The sequence below is a fragment of the Colobus angolensis genome, unplaced genomic scaffold (assembly GCF_000951035.1).
Source record: "Colobus angolensis palliatus isolate OR3802 unplaced genomic scaffold, Cang.pa_1.0 Scaffold1, whole genome shotgun sequence".
Lineage (NCBI taxonomy): Eukaryota > Metazoa > Chordata > Mammalia > Primates > Cercopithecidae > Colobus > Colobus angolensis.
Window position 1 is genome coordinate 5,823,848 of NW_012110918.1, and position 20,451 is coordinate 5,844,298.

Sequence of the window (20,451 nt, forward strand, 5' to 3'; positions counted from 1 at the left end):
AATATCCGCCATGACAACATGAAGGTGAATCTACCTGAACATATGTGTTAATCTTTATTTTCTCCTAATATTCTAATCTCAACTATCTCTATTGTAATGTAAGTGACCTTTATGTATAACTGGATTTTATTTCAATATCATTGACTTATTTTAGACTATTAAAAACTGTCATTATATTTAAAGTATATTTATATATGTTATAAACATACTTTATAGCATACTGTATTTATAGTATATCTTTATAATGTATATTTACTTGTAGATAAGATGTCTTACATTTTCCCAACAGCATTTCCTTGAGAAAGGAAGAGTGGGTATATTTCCATTTTAGTTATGAACACGTTGAAGAGAACAGAAGGCAAATGACATGCCCCAGGGTAGAGATTTCATGGGTGAGAATGAAGATACGGAAGTGGTTTTGTGGTCACATCTTGGAAATCGGTAGCACTAGCAGCATGGCAGACCAACTGACTGAAGAGCAGATTCCAGAATTCAAAGAAGCTTTTTCACTATTTGACGGAGACGACGATGGAACTATAACAACAAAGGAATTGGAAATGATAATGAGGTCTCTTGGGCAGAATCCCACAAAAGCAGGGTTACTGAACTTGATTAATGAAGTAGATGCTGATGGTAAGGGCACAATTGACCCTCTTGAATTTCTGACAATGATGGCAAGAAAAATGAAAAACATACAAAGTGAAGAAGAACTTAGAGAAGCATTCCATGTGTTTGATAAGGATAGCAATGGCTATATCAGTACAGCAGAACTCCGCCATGTGATGACAAACCCTGGAGAGAAGTTAACAGATGACAAGTTTAATGAAATGATCAGGGAAGCAGGTATTGATGGTGATGGTCAAGTAAATGATGAAGAGCTTGTACAAATGATGACAGCAAAGTGAAGACCTTGTACAGAATATGTTATATTTCTTGTACAAAATTATTTGCCATTTTCTTTGTTTATAAATTATCTCTAAAAGGTTTATTCCTACTGTCAAAAAAATGCATGCATAGTAACTAGGACTCCATTCCCCCATGTTTTTCTCTCTTACCTCATTGTTCTGAAAACTTATTTTAGAAAGTTGATCAAGTAACACGTTGCATGTGGCTTACTCTAGATACATCTAAGCCCTTCTGCACAACTAAACTTAGATGGAGTTGGTCAAAGAGGGAACATCTGGGTTATGCCTTTTTCTTTTTTTTTTTTTTTTAGTTTTCTTTAGAAACTGCAGCATGTTGTTATTGCGGTGTGGAGTTGTAACTCTGCATACACAATTGACAGTCAACAATATGCACCTGAAAGTTGCACTATTGCAAAAGGAGTGTATTGTCCAGGTACTCATACACTATTTTTTTTATACTGCTGGTCCTATACCAGAAACATTTTGCTTTATTGTTACTTGCTTTTTAAACTTTGTTTAGGCACTTAAAGAAAATCTGCATATGGCAGAATTTGCCTCAAATCCATTCCAAGTTGCATATTTGTTTTCCAATATAAAATAACAATTTACCTCCAAAACCCTCAAAAGACAAAACAAAAACAGAATGAAGATATGAAAGCTCAGGGCTCCCGAATTCCAAATCGCTTTGCTATGAAGTCATAATATTTTGAATAAAACAAAATGATGTAAACTACCTGAACAAAATATGTGTTTGTGGAGCAATGCAAAGGTAATATATACTGGTAAGCCACGTGCTTAGAATCGTTGACAAAAACACTAGAAGAAATTTTGTGTGTGTGTGTGTGTGTGTGTGTGGAAAATAGCTTTGAAGTAAATGTTTGGAGGAAATCTTCCATAGAACAGATACCATAGAATTAAAACGTATAGTCATAGGGAACTGGTTATTTTTGTTTACCTTTTACTTTTGATTTCTCACTGGCACATAAATAGGAACTTTCAGTTCTAGGTGGGAGCAACCCTTTCAATAACTTGAACCTTTGGTAGCCCAAGCATGTTTTACTGAAGCACATTTTCACAAGAGGCAAAAATTTTTTTAAAAATGTACAAATATTTTTTATTCTTAGGAGTTGCTTTGCCTTGCAAAATAAGTGAAAGCTATTACAAATGAATATTCAGGGCATTGCTGAGATAAAGTTGTGGTCAAACTACATTTCTCAGTAGGGAACTCCTTTTCTTCTGATAGAGCTGGAATGAGTTCAAAGAACTGGAATAACCAGGAAAGAAGATGAACCAACTGATTTATAAATGAAGCTTAAAGGATAAATTATAGAGGCCAAATAAATAGGCTTTGTCTAAGCTGTGTGTAAGAGCATGACAGGATTAGAAGCACACGTCACTGAAAGTTTAAAAAATTAATGAAAATAATTACATGGCACAATAAAATAAATGTAGTACTGAAACAGTAGAGAATATGAGGAAATGGAAAACAATACTAAACTCATCAAGTAGCTTTGCTATGGTCAAGAATTACTACATTACAATCCCAGCACTTTGGGAGGCCGAGACGGGCGGATCACGAGGTCAGGAGATCGAGACCATTCTGGCTAACACGGTGAAACCCCGTATCCACTAAAAATACAAAAAATTCTCCGGGCGTGGTGCCAGGTGCCTGTAGTCCCAGCTACTCGGGAGGAGAATGGCGGGAACCCGGGAGGCGGAGCTTGCAGTGAGCCAAGATCACACCACTGCACTCCAGCCTGGGTGACAGAGCAAGACTCCATCTCAAAAAAAAAGAAAAAAAAAAAAAGTGTCACTGCAAAAAAAAAAAGAAAAAAAAAGTGTCACTGCATCTGCAGTCATCTGAAGGCTTGGCTGGAGCCAAAGCCTGGAATAGCTCGTTCATACACTGGGAGGCTGGTACTGGCTATTGACAAGAGGACTTATTTCCTTGCCACTTGGACTTCTTCATAAGACTGCCTGTGTATCCTCATGACATGGCATCTAACATCCCCCTGAAAGAGTGATCCAAAGAAAAGCAAGGTAGAAGCCACCATGTCTTTTATGACCAGACTTAGAATTCACAAATCATCTGTAATATCCTACCGATTTCGCAGACAAACCCTATTGAACATGGGAGGGAACTGCAGGAAGGCATGAAGACTAGGGGATGAGAATCTCTGCAGGTCACTTTGGAGGCTGGCTATCGAAAATATTTGTGTCAATTTTGATCTATTTTAAAATCGGATATTATTTTCTTTTGCAAAATAGTTCTTTCCCAATTCCCCCATAATAGCAAGTGGGGCACTAATCTAGGTTTTAATAAAGTTATTGTCATTAATCTTCCAGGTGCAGAGTAGTTGAGATCTGTCAAAATGGTTCACACCTCTCAATAATTATCATGTACAAAATTCTTATTACGCTCCATATAATCCTCACAATGATCCTTAGCTCAAAATAATGGATAGGGAATCGAGGTAAGAAAGGTTAATTAATCTGCCAAAGTTCACATGGTTAGTAAGAGAGTGAAGCAAATATAAATCCCGACTGAAATATCAGAGCCATATGGTGAGGTCAAGAAGACAGCAAGAAACAGGAGGCAAAAATAAATGGGAGAATTTGGAGTGCATTTCACAAAGGGACTATTACAAAGATGTACACAGGGTTAGAATCTGTGGCAAAAGATACTTCGGTACCTGGAGCTAGGGAGAGAGGTAAAATATAACTACCTTAGGGATGCAGGAATAAAACGATTGTAGGAATTTAGAGAGAGCTACACTGAGAGCACCTTTGATAGGAATTATGGACTTTATTAAAAAGACATAGTCCGTATGAAATGTGTAGAGAGATAACTATTCTGATATCATTCTCCTCTCAACCATCCTGTGACTCCTCCTAGCCAAAAGCAACTAGAAATCAGAGGCAAGGAAGCCATTTGATTCAGTATTCATATGGGTTAGATAAAAAACAGTAGAGACTGGATCTGGAAATACTCAGCACATCCTCTATTATCCACTCTTCTATATACTTTTCAATCAGCTCAGCTAACTTCACAGTCCCGAAGAGAATTAAAATACTGAAGATCAGAGAGGATAATTCATAGGTTAAAGTTTCTAGAACTAGAATGTGGACAAACCGACACTCAAATATAAGCATGAGGCTCCAAGAAACTTGGGGGCATTTTTTTGTAGTTCCAGCATATCCTTTACTAAGAGTCGGGCTCCTGGAGAAGATGGAGTAATCTAAAATTAGCCACAGTTATTTCAGACTTCAGTACTGTTTCCTGCTGCCATCATTGCTGTCACTGCCACCAACCTTCGCTTCATTTCCAAGTCAGTTGTAACGAGTGAGAAAATGTGTTAGTGGGTCCATCTTAATACTGTGTGTGATCTAACAGTAGCCTTATAGTTGGTGGATTGAGTAGGTTACACTAGTGAGGAGTGGTGACTAGTAATAAAGCCTTCCATGTGTAATACATTCTTTTTGTTCCATTGGCAAGTCTATAAAACTGTGGCTGGGGTTTGTTCCCAAATTCCAGATACCTAGCACAGTATCTGGTATATATTAAATGTTGATGAATGATTAAAGGAATGAACGAACAACCAAACAACTCCAGCTATATCTTCTCTCCAGCTTTCTTGGTCAGACCCTAGCTAGATCGTAATGCTACCACCACTGCCACCATTATCATTATAATCATTTTAAATTATATTTGATGAGCCCAGAAAGGTTGAGGCTGCAGAGAATCTTGGCTGTGCCACTGCCCTCGAGCCTGGGTGACAGGGTGAAACCCTGTCTCAAAAAAACAAAAAATAAATAAATAAAATTATATCTGTGCACATATGAGACACCAGGTACTTTGCTAAGCACTTTATGATCTTACTTAATCATTTCTACAACTTTGTAAGGTTTATTACCTCTCTTTTGCAGATGGAGAAACTGAAATTTAGCAAAGTTAAATTAATTGCATAATATCACACACATAATAAGTGATGAAAATGGAATTTGAAGCCAGTTAGATTACCTCTAGAGCTTTCACACTGAACTACTCAACTGTTCTCTGTTCTCATCTCTGTTCCATGAGCTCATCCCTGACATTCAGGCGTAAATAATCGATTATCTAGGATGTATTCCTGTTTGTTATATTTCAAACTGTCACTCTTAGCATGGCCTTCCTCCTAATACTTTTTCTTCCCTCTGGAGAGTACCTCTCTCAACCTTTCTATTCTGTTTTGTTGCCGAAGATTACTTGAATTATCCTTGGGTCTAAGGTCTCTTTTGAGCACAACACTGGACATTCTATAAACAATCTGAAGCACGAACCTCTAAATTCATCTTACTCTCCCAAGCTTCTAGATCACTTGGACCCAGCTTTCTTCTTTTCTATGGGCCTGGATCCCAGCATATTCCACATTCATGATTGCCCAAGGCATTTCAATAAGGGGCACTTTCTTGCTTACATTTTGTTTTGTTTTATTTTTTGTAAAACAATTTCAGAAATTAAAGCATCTGAAGAGATGAGAGAGAAAGTGCCTATACTATTGCTTTACTAGCCTGTTCATTTTCATGAAATTAGAATAAAGCATTGGTAGAATAATCTCTTCGAGAGTGTCTTAGTTACCAGAGCCAGACACATTTGCAAATGCCTACAGTTGATATACCTGTAGTTGAGTTTAGTAATCCTAAATTAAATTTGTTCATCACTTTAGTTGAATCTCTCCTTAGGAGAGAAAGAAAATATCATCAGTCTCCATGGCATCACATCTCATTTTTTTTTTTTTTTGGCTTTTTATAGAATCAAACCCAATTTCCATTCCTCACAATGATTCAGGCTGTGTCTATACTACGCCAACACAACTGGTTAAAAAAGGGAAAAATTCAGTGTAATAATGGTAAAGTTTAGTTAACAAAAACCTAAATAAAGTAAAATTCTATCTATTTAGGAGTCCCTTAGAATTGAGACCTTCCAGATTCTTAGGATTTTAACGTTAATATTAGACATATATACTTTAAAAATTCTATTTTTTTAGAAATCCTTCTAAAATGCTTAAAAGTTTTATATTACAATGATACTGAATATCAGACATATTCAAATACAATACATTTCAATATGAAATATCTAGTAATACTAGATAAAACATAAGAAACATAACCAGATGTCAAAAATGAAAGGAAATCTAGAAACCATAGAATAAGCCTCTACTTACTGTTGGGATGTCCTGAGAACTTGGGTTTAATGAACAAATTGGAAGAGAAGTCCTTGGGTCCATACAAGGTAGGGAGTTGGGTCTGACACCCTCAAATAAAATCTTTGAAGGATTACACCTTCACTGAGAGGGTACAATAGAAAGAGTCTGACCACCAGCAAAGGGATATGGCACAGCATCTTACTTTCTCATATTGGCCCTAGATTGGAGGAAAGTGGACACAGAAAAGGCTCCTCTGCGAGCTGATAACAATCACCTAACTCTAATGCGAATTTGGCATTCAAATTTGTACAACTTGAAAGGTCCTAGAAACCACACGCCCAAAAACAAAATCAACATGTACGCGTGAATACACAGATAACACCCAGGTTAATGCCCCCGGCAGAGGTTAAAACATTCTTCAGATGAGTTTTAAATCAGGCCACAAACATGAATCTCTTTCAAACTAAGTAAATAACAGAAAATAACAGAAAAACAAACAACAAAATAAACAAACAACAAAAGCTTTAGAACTTGCTACTGGAAGAACGACATATGGATCAGCAGTGTGAGCATCACTTGAGAGCTTGTTAGAAATGAAGAATCGCTCACGCCTATAATCCCAGCACTTTGGGAGGCCGAGGCAGGCAGATCACGAGGTCAGGAGATTGAGACCATCCTGGCTAACATGGTGAAACCCCATCTCTACTAAAAGTACAAAAAATTAGCCAGGTGTGGTGACGGGCACCTGTAGTCCCAGCTACTTGGGAGGCTGAGGCAGGAGAATGGTGTGAACCCGGGAGGCAGAGGTTGCAGTGAGCCGAGATCGCACCACTGCACTCCAGCCTGGGTGACAGAGCGAGACTCCGTCTAAAAAAAGAAAAAAAGAAATGAAGAATCTAGGACTTCCCCTAGATCTACTGAATCAAAATACTCACTTTCACAAGATGCTGCATAATTCAACTACAATCATCCCTTGATACACTGAAACACTGGTTTCCAGACCTCAGTGTACCCAAGTCCATGAATACACAAATTTCACAGTCAGCCCTGTGGAAGCTGTGGATATTAAAAATTGGCTCTCTATATGGGTTTGTCATCTTTTGAATGCTGTATTTTTTTATCCACATTTGGTTAAAAAAAAGACTCATTGTATTAAGTGGGCCCACAGAGTTCAAGCTTGTATTGTTCAAGGGTAAACTGTGTACATTAAAGTTTAAATGCTGCCCAAGGAAACAAGTCACCACAGGCAAGATCTTGCATAAAGAACATATTAGACTTCCAAAAACCTTTAATAGAGGAAATAATGAATGCAGACTAAAACATAAATACATTTAAAATTATTTGAGAAAAAAATGATCTAAAATAGGTAAAACGGAACATGATAATATTGAAAAAAACTAACAAGATATACATAGAGAGAAATGGAAAGCATAGGTATTTAATAATAAACTCAGTATAAATTTTAAACACATAATAAGGCAGAATTAGTGAAGAGAGAATTAGTGAACCAGAATGTAAATCTCAATAAATTATTTATAATGCAATACATACAGGCAAACTGTATAAAGTGTAAAAGAGAGATTAAGAGATACTAAGGATTGAATGAGAAGATCTAAGAAATGTTAAAAAGAAATTCTAAAAGGAGAGAAGAGGAAAAACATGGGGAAGGCAATATTCACCTAGAAAATAAATAAGAACATTTCAGAATTGTTTACAGACCAAATTTTAGATTCTAGAATCACAATAGATATGAAGCAATATAAATAAAAATAAATTCACTATTAAATGATTAGTAAAGAAACAATAAAATCTCAAAGATGAAGAGGAACATCAAGAGAGAAAAATAGAGGTTACCTACAAGGAAGGTTAATCATATGAATAGAAAATTTCTCAGCCTGGTACAGTGGCTCCCACTTGTAATCCCAGCACTTTGGGAGGCCAAGGTGGGAAGGTCACTTGAGGTAAGGAGTTTGAGACCGGCCTGGCCAACATGGTGAAACCCTGTCTCTAATAAAAATTTAAAAAATTAGCCAGGCATGTTATGTTGGTGCATACCTGCAACCCCAGTTACTTTGGAGGCTCAGGCAGGAGAATCACTTGGACCCGGGAGGTGGAGGTTGCAGTGAAGCTGAGATCATGCCACTGTACTCCAGCCTTGGTGACAGAGCAAGACTCCGCCTCAAAAAAAAAAAAGAAAAGAAAAGAAAAGAAAATTTCTCAACAGATCAGAAGAGGACTATCTCTAAAATGAAAATAAATAAATAAATAAATAAAAACTCTCAACCTCAAATGTCATGTCCCATTAGGCACTAACTCCAAGATAAACACAAAGATTTTTTTCAAACATCAAAGCCTGAGATTATTTACTACTAGCAAATGATACTAAATGACCCTCAAGCCTTGCTGCAAACTGTGTCTCTTGGGCCAAGACCAGCAGCGTGGACGTTATCTGAATGGTGTTAGACATGTAGTATCTCAGGTCCCACCTAGCACTTCTCAAAGTTTCATGGCTGTAAGTCACCTAGTGATCTTGTTAATGTGGGGGTTTGTTTCCTTGTTTGTTTGTTTTCAGAGAAAAGATCTTGTTCTGTCACCCAGACAGGAATTCGGTGGCACTATCACAGTTTACTGCCATTCAAAGTCTTGGGCTCATGCAATCCTCTTGCCTTAGCCTTCCAAGTAGTGAAGACTACAGGCACACAACACCATGCCTGGATATTTTTTAAATTTTGTATGTGTGTTGCAGGGAGGTTGTCTCACTATCTTGCCCAGGCTGGTCTTGAACTCCTGGCCTCAAGGGATCATCTGCCTTGGCCTCCCAAAGCACTGGGATTATAGGTGTGATCCACCATGCCAAACCAGTTTCTAATTCAATAGATCTAGGTTGTGATATTTTTACATTTCCACTGAGCTACCAGGTTGTACCCATACTGTTGACCCAACCACCACATTTCAAGTAGCAAGACTACTTAGGAAGAAGGATAATGCATCCACCTGGAAAGAATTAATTACCAAGACAACCTGCTGAGAAAAGAGATGGTAAACATGTGGGTAAATCTAAACCAATGTGCACATAAAACAACAGCGAGCAATTTGATAGGTTAAGAAAAGCAATGCTCAAATAAAGTACTAGAAAACAATGATATTTAAGGTGAATATTGAAGATAATAAATAGTTTAAGGTCTTTATAATATAAGGGGGAATATTACTGATTGATCTTTAACTTTGTTAAGGAAAGAAAATATATTCTATATCTTTCAAAGCAATAAATGGTAAGTGTGTAATATACTTTATTAACTTTTTATTAACAGGTACTAGTTTATCTCATCCCACAATATTCCTTGAATTAAATATTTTTGCTCTTCACAACCCTGCTGCCCTTTGTGAGTCTTTTTGTTTCTTTTCTCTTTAGTCTTGATTTTTAAGAAAATATAGTCTATAATAAATGCCTCCATTTCATCATTACCCACATCTTAAATCCATGCCATGTAGCTTCTTCCTTTACTGCGTTAAAGAAAAAAACGAACAAACAAAAAAAACCCTTTTTTTTTTTTTTTTTTAGATGGAGTCTCACACTGTCACCCAGACTGGAGTGCAGTGGCGCAATCTCAGCTCACTGCAAGCTCCGCCTCCTGAAAAAGCCCTCATTTTTAACAATCACCACTGGCATCCTAGTTAAAAAAAAAAAAAAAATTCCAAAAGCTCATTGTTTGTTAATCCTTATCAATTGTTCTAAAGTCTTCCTATTCAAAGTGTAGTCTGTGGACCATATCATTACTGCCATCTAGGAGCTTGGTAGAAATGTAGACTCTCTAGACTTACCTCTGGTCTACGGAATTAGAATCTGTAGTTTAACAAGCTACCCAGGTCATTCTTAGACACATTATTGTTTGAGAAGCACTCAGGTAAAATATTTGACATTGTCGATCACATATAGTGTTAAAATTTTCTCTTATCTTCCACTTTCCTTATTGACTTCCTAATTTTTAAAAATTATCTCTAACTCATTCCCTCCTTTCATCACAAAAAAGCAGGTATTCTTCAAAGTCATTAGTTTGGCCCTTACTTTTACTCCTATTTTCTCCCTCTTGATAATCTGCTCCAGTTAATTACTTCCATTATTTCCTTAGAGAAGAATCACCTAGATTGCTTCTTAATAAAATTTCAGGGCCTCTCACTGGGGCTTCTAAACCAGCATATCCAGTTCGGGACCCAGGAATATTTATTTCTAAAAGACCTCCCCACACACACTACCAGATAATTCACATGCAGCCAGCACACACATTTTTATTTGGGAAGCAGTGCAGTTGATTAAAAGGTAGTTCTAATGTAGGTCTCTAAAATTGACTGCTTCCTTAGTCATAGTAGGCTAGGTAGAAACAAACCCCCAAATACCATCGACTTAAAGAAAGAAAATCTTGTTTCTTGTTTGTTTGCTTGCTTCTGTCACAGTCCAGTACTGAAGATGGCAATGCCGCCCCTGGATGTGATTCAGGGATATGAATGTCTTCCTTTGTCGGGCTTTGTTTTCTCAATATACTTCACTTCCAATCATGTGAATTGTGCAGGAAGGAGGAAGAAGTAGAATGATGCGTAAGTTTTAACAACAGCTCTGGAAATGGTGTACCTTGCTTCTGCACCCATTCCTTGGGCACCGTGGTCACATGGCTGCAAATAGTGCAAAGCATGCTGGCAAGTGTGCCTTTTGTGTGCAACAAGGAGGAGCAGCTGGAACTGGTGAGCATCAGCCGGTCTTTCCCACACTGCTTAATCTTTGGTCTCACTCACCTTTCCAACTGTCCACAGGATCTATCTCCACTTGAATATTTGACTAGCATTAACAAGTGACTACATTTTCAAAAAAAGCAAACCCTGATACTCCATGCCCCACTTTCAGTTTAAACTTTCTCTTAAATGTATTAATATTACTTTTGCCATTGGCATCACCCTTCTAGTCACAGAGGTTCAAAGCCTGGAGATATCATCCCCACTCCCTCACATGCCCACACTATCCATTTGCCAAGTCCTGTTGCTTCTGTCTCCAAAATATTTCTTCCAACCTCCCACTCAGCCACATTCTAAGTGGCATTACTCAATTCTGGCCCATATTATCTCTTTCTTAAAGTATTCTTCTATTCCACGATGCAGAACACTCTTAGCCACCAATTCTCTTCTATGCTCTTTCCCCCATATGGCTCTACAATTCTCACTGGCTCTCTACTGACCTCCTTTGTACTTTATGAATATTACCTAACAATCCCACAGTGCAAATTAACTGCCAGGCACTGGGATAAGTACTTAACATGAAGAGAATGTTATTGTCATCTCTTTTTCAGGAATAGATAAATAAGCCTCGGGGTAAAGTAATTTTCACTAGCTGGAAAACGAAGAGTAAGGATTTAAAATATGCATCCTAGTCCTCCCTTATCCATTGGTGATATGTTCCAAGACCCCTAGGGAAGTACCCTGAAGTCATTGAAGGTGGAAAATTCTCCCCTTTGTGGCTTTCCTCACTTTGTGATGTCAGTGTCTGTGTGCTGCTTGCTCCCTGAACTGATCCCCAAGGCAGAGGCCATGCCATATTTGTCTTTAAATTCTTAGTAGCTAACCCAGTGTTAATACAAAGCAAGAGCTAAATAAACATTTATTTATTGTTGACTTTGAAATGTTGAAAAAGTATTCCTAGTCTCTTGATTTACTTTAGAAATAAAAAATATTCTGTTTGTACTGTTTTTCTATTTGATAATATTGGGCTGCTGAAGAAAACTGACAATCAAACTGATTGCCTCTTTTTAAAATTATGAGTATTGCTATTCTTCATGACTCCTTTAACATACATAATAGTATTCTTATACATCTTTTTACATAACTTTAGTCTTCCATTAAAAGTTTATTCCATGTTTTTTTACCTTATCCTATATATGTCTACAACAATTTTCTTCTGTCTTTCCCATGTCTTCAAATCTTCACTAGCACTTTCTAACTACTCAGACAACCCATCAATCAACACATCCACTCTTTCTCTTTTAAAAACAAACAACTCTTAATCCTACTTATTGCCTCGAGCCTCTTCTTCCTTTACTCACTGGTTTCCTAGTAACAGTAACCTACACTATCTATAATCCTTCACAATGTCGTAAGGCTTTTATTCTATAAAGAACAAAACATTTTGAGTAACACTTATCTGAAAAACTGTTAAGGCTCACCCATTCAAAATGAAATTGATGGTTACACAAGAAAGAAACATTTCTAGTACAAGCTCTAAAACAAGCATTATTACATATTATCACAAAAGGGGGTGGAAAAATCTGTTAAACATGAGCAATGCTTAGGATTACAGTATGTTTATTACAGAATCAAATGCAGCCTTCTTGATTAAACTAGTTGTGTCATCAAGAAACACAAGACTAGTGTGCTGCTTTACATATACCCTTCACAACCCCATGTTCAGTGATGCCATATTGGTAGCAATAAATCACCCAAGAAAATTAGCAAACACTAAAAAATCTGTATTTGGTTGATTGTTTTGTTGCTGTCCCAGATTTAAGACAATAATGGCAGAAATGTTAATAATGTAAACTATCATATGTGTTGTTCCTGTAGCTGTTATACTGCAGCTAGCACAAAAACAAAAATACTTTTTCAGTACTTAAAAGCTGTTATCTAATTCAGTAAACAATTAGCTCACATCATTGACAAGTAAATAGAGCTCTTGCGTACACACACACACAAACCAAACCAAACTCCAAAATCCATCAGTCTCGTATTCAGCCTCATATTCAAGTGGGCCAATATATAGAAAAACATTCTTCACTCACCAAACAAGAACCAAGTAATGTGTTTTGAAGTTTATGAAGACCAACTCCTCTCTCTCCAGCAATATCTTTGTACCACACTGGTCAGTTTCTTGGGTTTTGTAATTCAATGCCTGAATGCAAAATCCCAACTCCTCCATTTATTGACTTTGAAATACTGAAAAAATACTCTTAATCTCTTGGTTTACTTTAGAATCCTCCTCTGTCAAATAAGGATTACATTTCCTGCCTCATGAAAGGCAGTGAATACTAGTCACAATTGCCATGTACCAGGTCACTGAACAAAGGTTACTGTGCTGAAGTCCTAGACTGCAAGAATTGACTTCTTTATTGCTACCGTTGCTTTTTTTTTATGCTATTTTTTGTAAATCTCACAGCTATACTATGAAGTGAAGACTTGCATGTTCTACTATTACCAGTTGAGCTTACTATGCAATCGGCACATCAGACGTTGGAGATACATTGGTAAGTATGACATATGGACTCCTTATTCTAAAAGAACAAATATTCTGGCCAAGGGAGGTAGACAATAAAAAAATGAATCAATAAAGCAACAGGCAGTAAAAGTGCTGGTCAGATCAAACAGAGCAATACTATAAGGAGTGATTCAGTGGCAATCACAGTGATTAAGTTGTCAGGAAATGTCTCTTTGAAGAGTTGAAAATTTGGACTCCAACCATGTGGTGGGCGGAACAGCGATGCCTCACCCCTACCTTAAAAGGGACACATCCTAATCTTTGGAAGTTGAGAATATGTTACTTTACACGGCAAAAGGATATTTGCAGATGCCATCAAACTAAAAGAACCTTGAGCTAGGGAGAGTATCCTGAGTTATTCACGTGGGTCCAATCTAATCACATGCCTTCTTGAAATCAGCAGAGGTTTCTCATTCCCTCGCTTTCAGGGAGAAATGTGACTGTGGGAGAGGATGGGAGAGATACAACGAAATTGGCTTTGAAGGTGGAGGAACGGGACCGTCAGCCAAGGAATGTGGGTGGCCTCTAGAAGCTGTGAAAAGTCAGGAAATAGATTCTTCTCTAGAGACTCCAGAAAGGAATGTAGCTCTGCTTGTACCTAGATTTTGGCCAGCAAGACCTGTGTCTGGTTTATAACCTATGGAACTGTAAAATAGTAAATTTGTGTTATTTTAAGCCACTAAGTGTGTGATAGTTTGTTACAGCAGCAATAGGATACAAATGCAGGCCAGAATGATAAGAAAGAAACTCTGATGAAAATGATGGCATAGATTTGTTTGTAATTGGAGCAGCTGGGACAAAGCCCCTAACACTGGGGTAAGGGTGTTAGAGACAGAAACAAGCTGCTGTGATTGAAATATGAGCAATGGGAAGTCTATGAAGTCAGAGAGGTAGGCGGGAGCCAGATCATGTAGGGCTTTATGAGTCATTATTTTATTCTAAGTGTATAGGGAAGCTTTGGAGCTTCATGATTATATTTAATTGTTTTTAAAACGTTACTCTTCTAAGGAAATTGAATATAGATGGCAATGGTGAAAGCAGGGACGTTGGTTATAAGACTGTATGAGGTACATATAACCTTTTGGAAATATATTTCATTTATGAACCATTTGGCAGGGTAGAGAGCTCTTAGCTCTAGAGTAGAAAGGAAAATTATCATGACCTTTATAAATAAAAATTCTCCTGCATCTCAGGGCAGCCAATGGAATGTGTGACATCTGAGATGAGCAGGTGTTTGTGGAAAGATTCTCTATGTAATCTACGACCTACAAGCAATATGTGGTAAGGCCTGTCAAAAAGGACTATTAGCAAAGCTAATGGTCTGGTTCCATTTATGGTCCTATGGCCAACTGATACTGATTAGAAGTAGCCCTTAATTTGTGAAAGCCATTATGTTAGGTCAGTTCTTTATTTTCCTTTATTTGAAGAAGCTTGCTCTATATTCATGCTTATGACAGCGTTAATTAAAACAGAATCTGTCAACAAATACTTTTCAAAATGTCAAAAAGTTAACATCTATATAAATATAAATACATGTCAACAATTTTATTTACTGTTAACTCATTAACTAATGCAGTCATTATTAACTAATGGGTTACATAAATGGAATATTCTGACTGATTTAAGCACATACATGTTTTAAAAATAAAATTGAATTTTACATATCTGTGTATGCACATATACACACGCACATGAATTTGGGTACATTTCCTGAGGTTCACAAATTTAGCAAAAGTCCCTGATATTTGGCATCTGTGAGCCAGAATCAAGCCCTTAAGATAATTTTGCAGACATTGCTTCCAAATACATAGTTGTGTGTTTTCTGTGTCACAAAGTAAAATGCATTCCTTATCCTGTGTTGTCATTCAAAAATTTTGAAATCTTCTGAAATAACTCTTCTGTGTCTGTTTTTTCAGTTGTGAAATAGAGGTAGTAAAGATATCTTATGTTATTATTACACTATGTAGTATTGAGAATAAAAAAGGCTAGTAAAAATGGCTGTGTATAAAAGCACATGACTGCACAATACCATGCAAATGAACAAATGATTATTAGTACTAATCCTACTATTGCGACAAGTAGTACTAACACTGCTACCCCTCTTTCTATTTCACTACTACTTCTGTTTTAGATAAGATGTAATGACCTTGTAAACTTCCATGCTCATGCTTCGGAAAGAAGGAAATGGAGCAAATGAGTGTGTGCCCTTCCTTTCTTTGTTTCATCTTCTCCTCCGTAAATCCCAGCCCACATCCTATTCTGATATACTGCTGAGTATTTGTAAAAGCAAAGACGATTCTGATGTTAGGGACATGGGCAACACATACACAAATAATTGGAGGAGGAATTGATTTGGGAGCTAATTATTTACATTTTTTCAAATAGCCTTTATCATCCTAAATGGTGATGATATAATTACACATCTACTTTGTCCCTCTCACTGAGAACCTCTTAAGGACTCATTCATCCTTGCATTCCGAACACCTAACACAATGTATGACATAAGATACACACTCAACCATAATTGAATAAAAAAGAAGGAGTTATCATTTTTTTTCATACAACATCCGGAGTGAGCTTTTAAACATCTGAGCATTTCATTCCTTGCCTTAAAATACTCTAAACAGATAAACAGATTCCCTAATAGGAGTTGGAATAAAATTCTGAATTGCAGGCTTCTACGTGGTCTGGTTCCTTTCCACCTCTCATATTTTTTACACTGCCTACCCTGACCACATTAGCCTTCCTTCTCTCTCACATGTGGGGTGTCTATTCCCTTCTTGAGCCATTATAGTGGTTGTCCTCTCTGTATGGATTATCTTTTTGTTTGACTATTTCACTAATGCTATTTACTCTTATTCTCTGCCCTTGCACCTAGAATATTTTGCAGATGTGATCATTTTAACTACTTTACTCACTATTTGCTCATTAGCAAAAAATAATATATCTTTGGAGTATTCTTTTATCTGTGGCTGAGTCACATAACAACTGCCTAAACACCTGTCACCTACAAACTGCTTTAAAACATCTCTTTCCAAAGTCATCTTACATAAATGAGTGTTCATAGAATATATTTCATGACTTTAAATGTCCTTTTTTAACTTTACATTCTCTTCATTCTCTTGGCTTATTCTTTTTTTCTACAGTCTTATTCATTGTGTATACTTTTATCAAAAATTTTCTGCCCTAATTCTTGTTTCTGGATAACTTTGAGAAAAGAATGTCTTTTGTGACTTTAGATAGACTCATAGAATAATAGAATGTTAACATGTTTAGTAATTCTAGCAGTTAGCAGCTTTTGGAGGTTGCAAGCGTTTCCATATCCACTGATTTCAGCAGTTCCAGAAATCCATGGACCATAGACTAAGAAATTTTGTTTTAAATTCAACACCCTGGCATTATACATGAATAAAATAGAGAAGTGAAGTAACACGCCCAAGAACACACTATTAAAAAGGGTGTCTGACTCCTAAACCATGAGATTCTCCACCCCATAGTACTATTTTGTAACCAGGTTGTGACTGGGTTAGAATCAAATTTGGGGTACTTTTATGCCAAATGAGAATTCTATTATTAATACACCTTTAGCAAATAGTTTTTCCTGTTGTTTGTTTATTTTTTAGAGTCTAGATCCTGCACTGTTCCCTAGGCTGGAGTGCAGTGGTGTGATCATGGCTCACTGCAGCCTCAAACTCCTGGGCTCAAGGGATCTTCCTGCCTCAGCCTCCCAAGCAGCTGGAACTGTAGACATGCACCACAATGCCTAGCTAAGTTTTCAAAATTTTTTTATAGATGGGGTATCTCTATGTTGTCCAGGCTTGTCTCAATCTCTTGACCTCAACAGATCCTCCAGTCTCAGCCTCCCAAGTTGCTGGGATTACAGGCATGAATCACTGGACCAGCTACTTTTCTTATCAATCTATTGGTATATGACCAATATATGTATACACTAGATTACATGTCTGAATATAAATATTTTCAGATGTATGTGTTTGTTCTCTGATAAAAATGAAATTACATCATATATTATCTATGAAAATTTTCATTGTCATTGAGAACTCTTAAGATCTATAAAGAAAGAATTTTCCTATTTTTCTAAAAGGTTACTCAATTATTTTATTGAAGCAATTCATAATGCAATTAAAATTTGATTTGAACTCATATGGAAAATTTCCTTTAAAAAACCTATTCAAATTGATTGAATAGGCTAACCAATTGGGACAATTGATAGTTTGAATTCCCCAGTGTAATATAAGTAGTTTATTTGGGATGCATTCTTGAGAAACACTAGTAGGGGAGATAGTTAGACAGAGAAATAAAGGAAACCAATAAAGTGTACATTATTAAGCCAGTTACCACCATAGGTGGTTCAAGTTTGATCTTACTGAGGAACTCTTAAAATCTGGCTTAGAATAGTTTAGAACTACCCTTCCCAACCCTAAGAAAGAGGGGACGATGGATATTCATGCACTAACTTTTGTTATTGTCTCATGACTGATTCTGGACCATTCACTCTTCTGACACTCCCAGATTACCTTTGAGCAGAGTCTTAAGTGTTTACAATAACAGTAAGGTAAGGTCATAAAGTAATTCTCAGGGAAACCTCAGTTGTGCTAAGGTTATACAGGTGTGGCACTGGCAGTGCATGCCATATTCCATCTCTCATAGCTGCGTAATATAGATCAAGATCACCAATGTGTGTATGACTAGTATAAACTAAGCTGCTCCACTGTAAACACTTAGTACAATATTAAATTTAAAAAAGATCAACCCCTCTATCTACACAATAATTAGAAATATATTTAAATCTGAACTAAGTTTCTGCTTCCAGGTAAATTGTAGTAACTACACAACATTCTGTTTCTTACACTTAATGCAACTATGAACGCTGAACTGACCAAGTGTATGGAGAAGTTATTTAAAAACTATAGAAAGTCAATAGAAGAAGGTAAATTGTGGGGAAAGATAAGAATTCAATATATCACCAAGTCTGTGGTGAGTATACAATTTTTTTTCTCCAATCCCCAACCTGAATGCAATACAACCTGAAAACCAGAATGGACGTTGGCTCAGACAGGGAGAGCTAGAGGAAAATAATTCCAGTTCTGCTTTAGGAAAGGGAAAGAGAATTATTAATGAAGGAAAATACAGTAAATCCTATTTGTCTATTTTTATTTATTTATTTATTTCTTCATTCTCTCACCCTTCAGTCCACAAGCAATCCGATGTTAATCTACTGGGGGCTACAAGAGCCAAAATTCTAGGGAGAGAACTTTTACTCTGATTAGCAGGCTGGGATCTCAAAGGGGTAGGGAACTTCCCTTTGCCTATCTCTCTCTCTCTTTCAATCTATTGTCCCACCTTTTAGAACCAGTGTGGAGGCAATCATGAAAGTGCATAAAAGAACGGGAATTAAAGCCCAGCTTTCTGGGTGGAGGACTGAAAAGATGAGCCTCAGTGAAAAAAAGAAAAAAAAATTACCAAGGAGATCACAGAGACGTTAGAGCTCAGAAAAGTGACCCCATAAAACTGTTTATAAACTCCTGGGATGACTCTGACCTGTGATTTCATAGATCTGATTCAAGTCACAAATTACTTTGAGAAGTGAACCAAGAGAAAGACCACCACACGCATAGGACATATCCAAATCATAATGCAAAGACTTTGAAACTCAAATTGACTTCATAACTACAGTTTATAGATGGAGGACTAGAATTTTCTGCTTGAAATTATCCAAGTTAATTGCTTGCTAAAAAAAAAAATCAACATTTTTCATAGGAATAAAAATAGACTCAACATCTCATTACATAATATTCAAAGTGACCAGCATACAATCAAAAATTAATATGCATATTCAAATAAGGAAAATCTCAACTAAAATGGAAAGAGATAATTAACAGAGGCCACCACCGAGATCACACTGATATTGGAATTATCTGACAAATATTTAAAACCAGCTATTATACAAATGCCCTGACAAGCAATCACAGCCATTCTGAAATGAATAGAAATATAAAGTCTCAGAGAATAGAAGGCATTAAATAAATCCAAGTGGAAAATTGAAAACGTAAAAGCACAATAGTAGAAATTAGAAAAACAAAACCTTCACTGTATGGTCTCAATGGCAGTTTGAAGATGACAGAAGGAAGATTGAATGAATTTGAAGACAAAGCAATAAACATTATCCAATCTGAACATCATAGATAAAAAGCATGTAAAGGATGAAGAGTTCATGCACTATGGGGCAATAACAAGGGGTCTAACATTAGAGCCATCAGATTATCAGAAGGAGAGGAGAACAAAAAGGGCAGTGCTAAAAAAAATTAATAATGTTTGAAACTTTTCAATTTGACAAAAAAAAAAACCCCTCACAATTTTAAGAAGCTGAGTTATCTTCCAAAAGGATACGCCCGAAGAAATTCATACCCAGACCCAGAAAAATCAAACTACTGAAAAGTAATGGCAAAAACAAATTCTTAAACTAATCTAAAGCAAAATTCTACATTATTTATAGGACAGGAATAATTCCATTCCTGCCATTTCTTATCAGCAACAATGAAGAGCAGAAGGAAACAGCACAACTTTTTTAAATAATGAAAGAAAACAATTTTCAAACAAGAAATTTATATTCAGTAAAAAATATCCCTTCATCAATGAAGGTGAAATAAAACCATTCTCAGATGAAGGAAAATTAAGAGAATGTGTTGCCACCATATCTGCTCTAAAATCATTGCAAAATGAAATTATCTAGACAAAAGAGAAATGATACCAGCAGAAATGTGGAATATCAGGAATGAATAAAAGCAAGAGAAATGGTAAATATCTGGGTAAATATAATAGACTATTCTTACTTTCTTGAGTTCTTTAAAATAGGTTTGACAGTCAGAAGCAAAATTATAGCAGTATCTGTGATACGGTTTGGCTCTGTGTCCCTACCCAAATCTCACCTTGAATTGTAATCCTCATGTGTCCCTACCCAAATCTCACCTTGAATTGTAATCCTCACGTGTCTCCACCCAAATCTCACCTTGAATTGTAATCCTCACGTGTCTCCACCCAAATCTCACCT

General features: G+C 36.6%; 1 pseudogene; it reads left to right on the forward strand.

Annotated features, from left to right (window-relative positions):
* The first annotated feature begins 452 nt into the window (after positions 1 to 452).
* On the forward strand, positions 453 to 905 carry LOC105506424 (annotated as a pseudogene).
* The last annotated feature ends 19,546 nt before the right edge of the window (positions 906 to 20,451 follow it).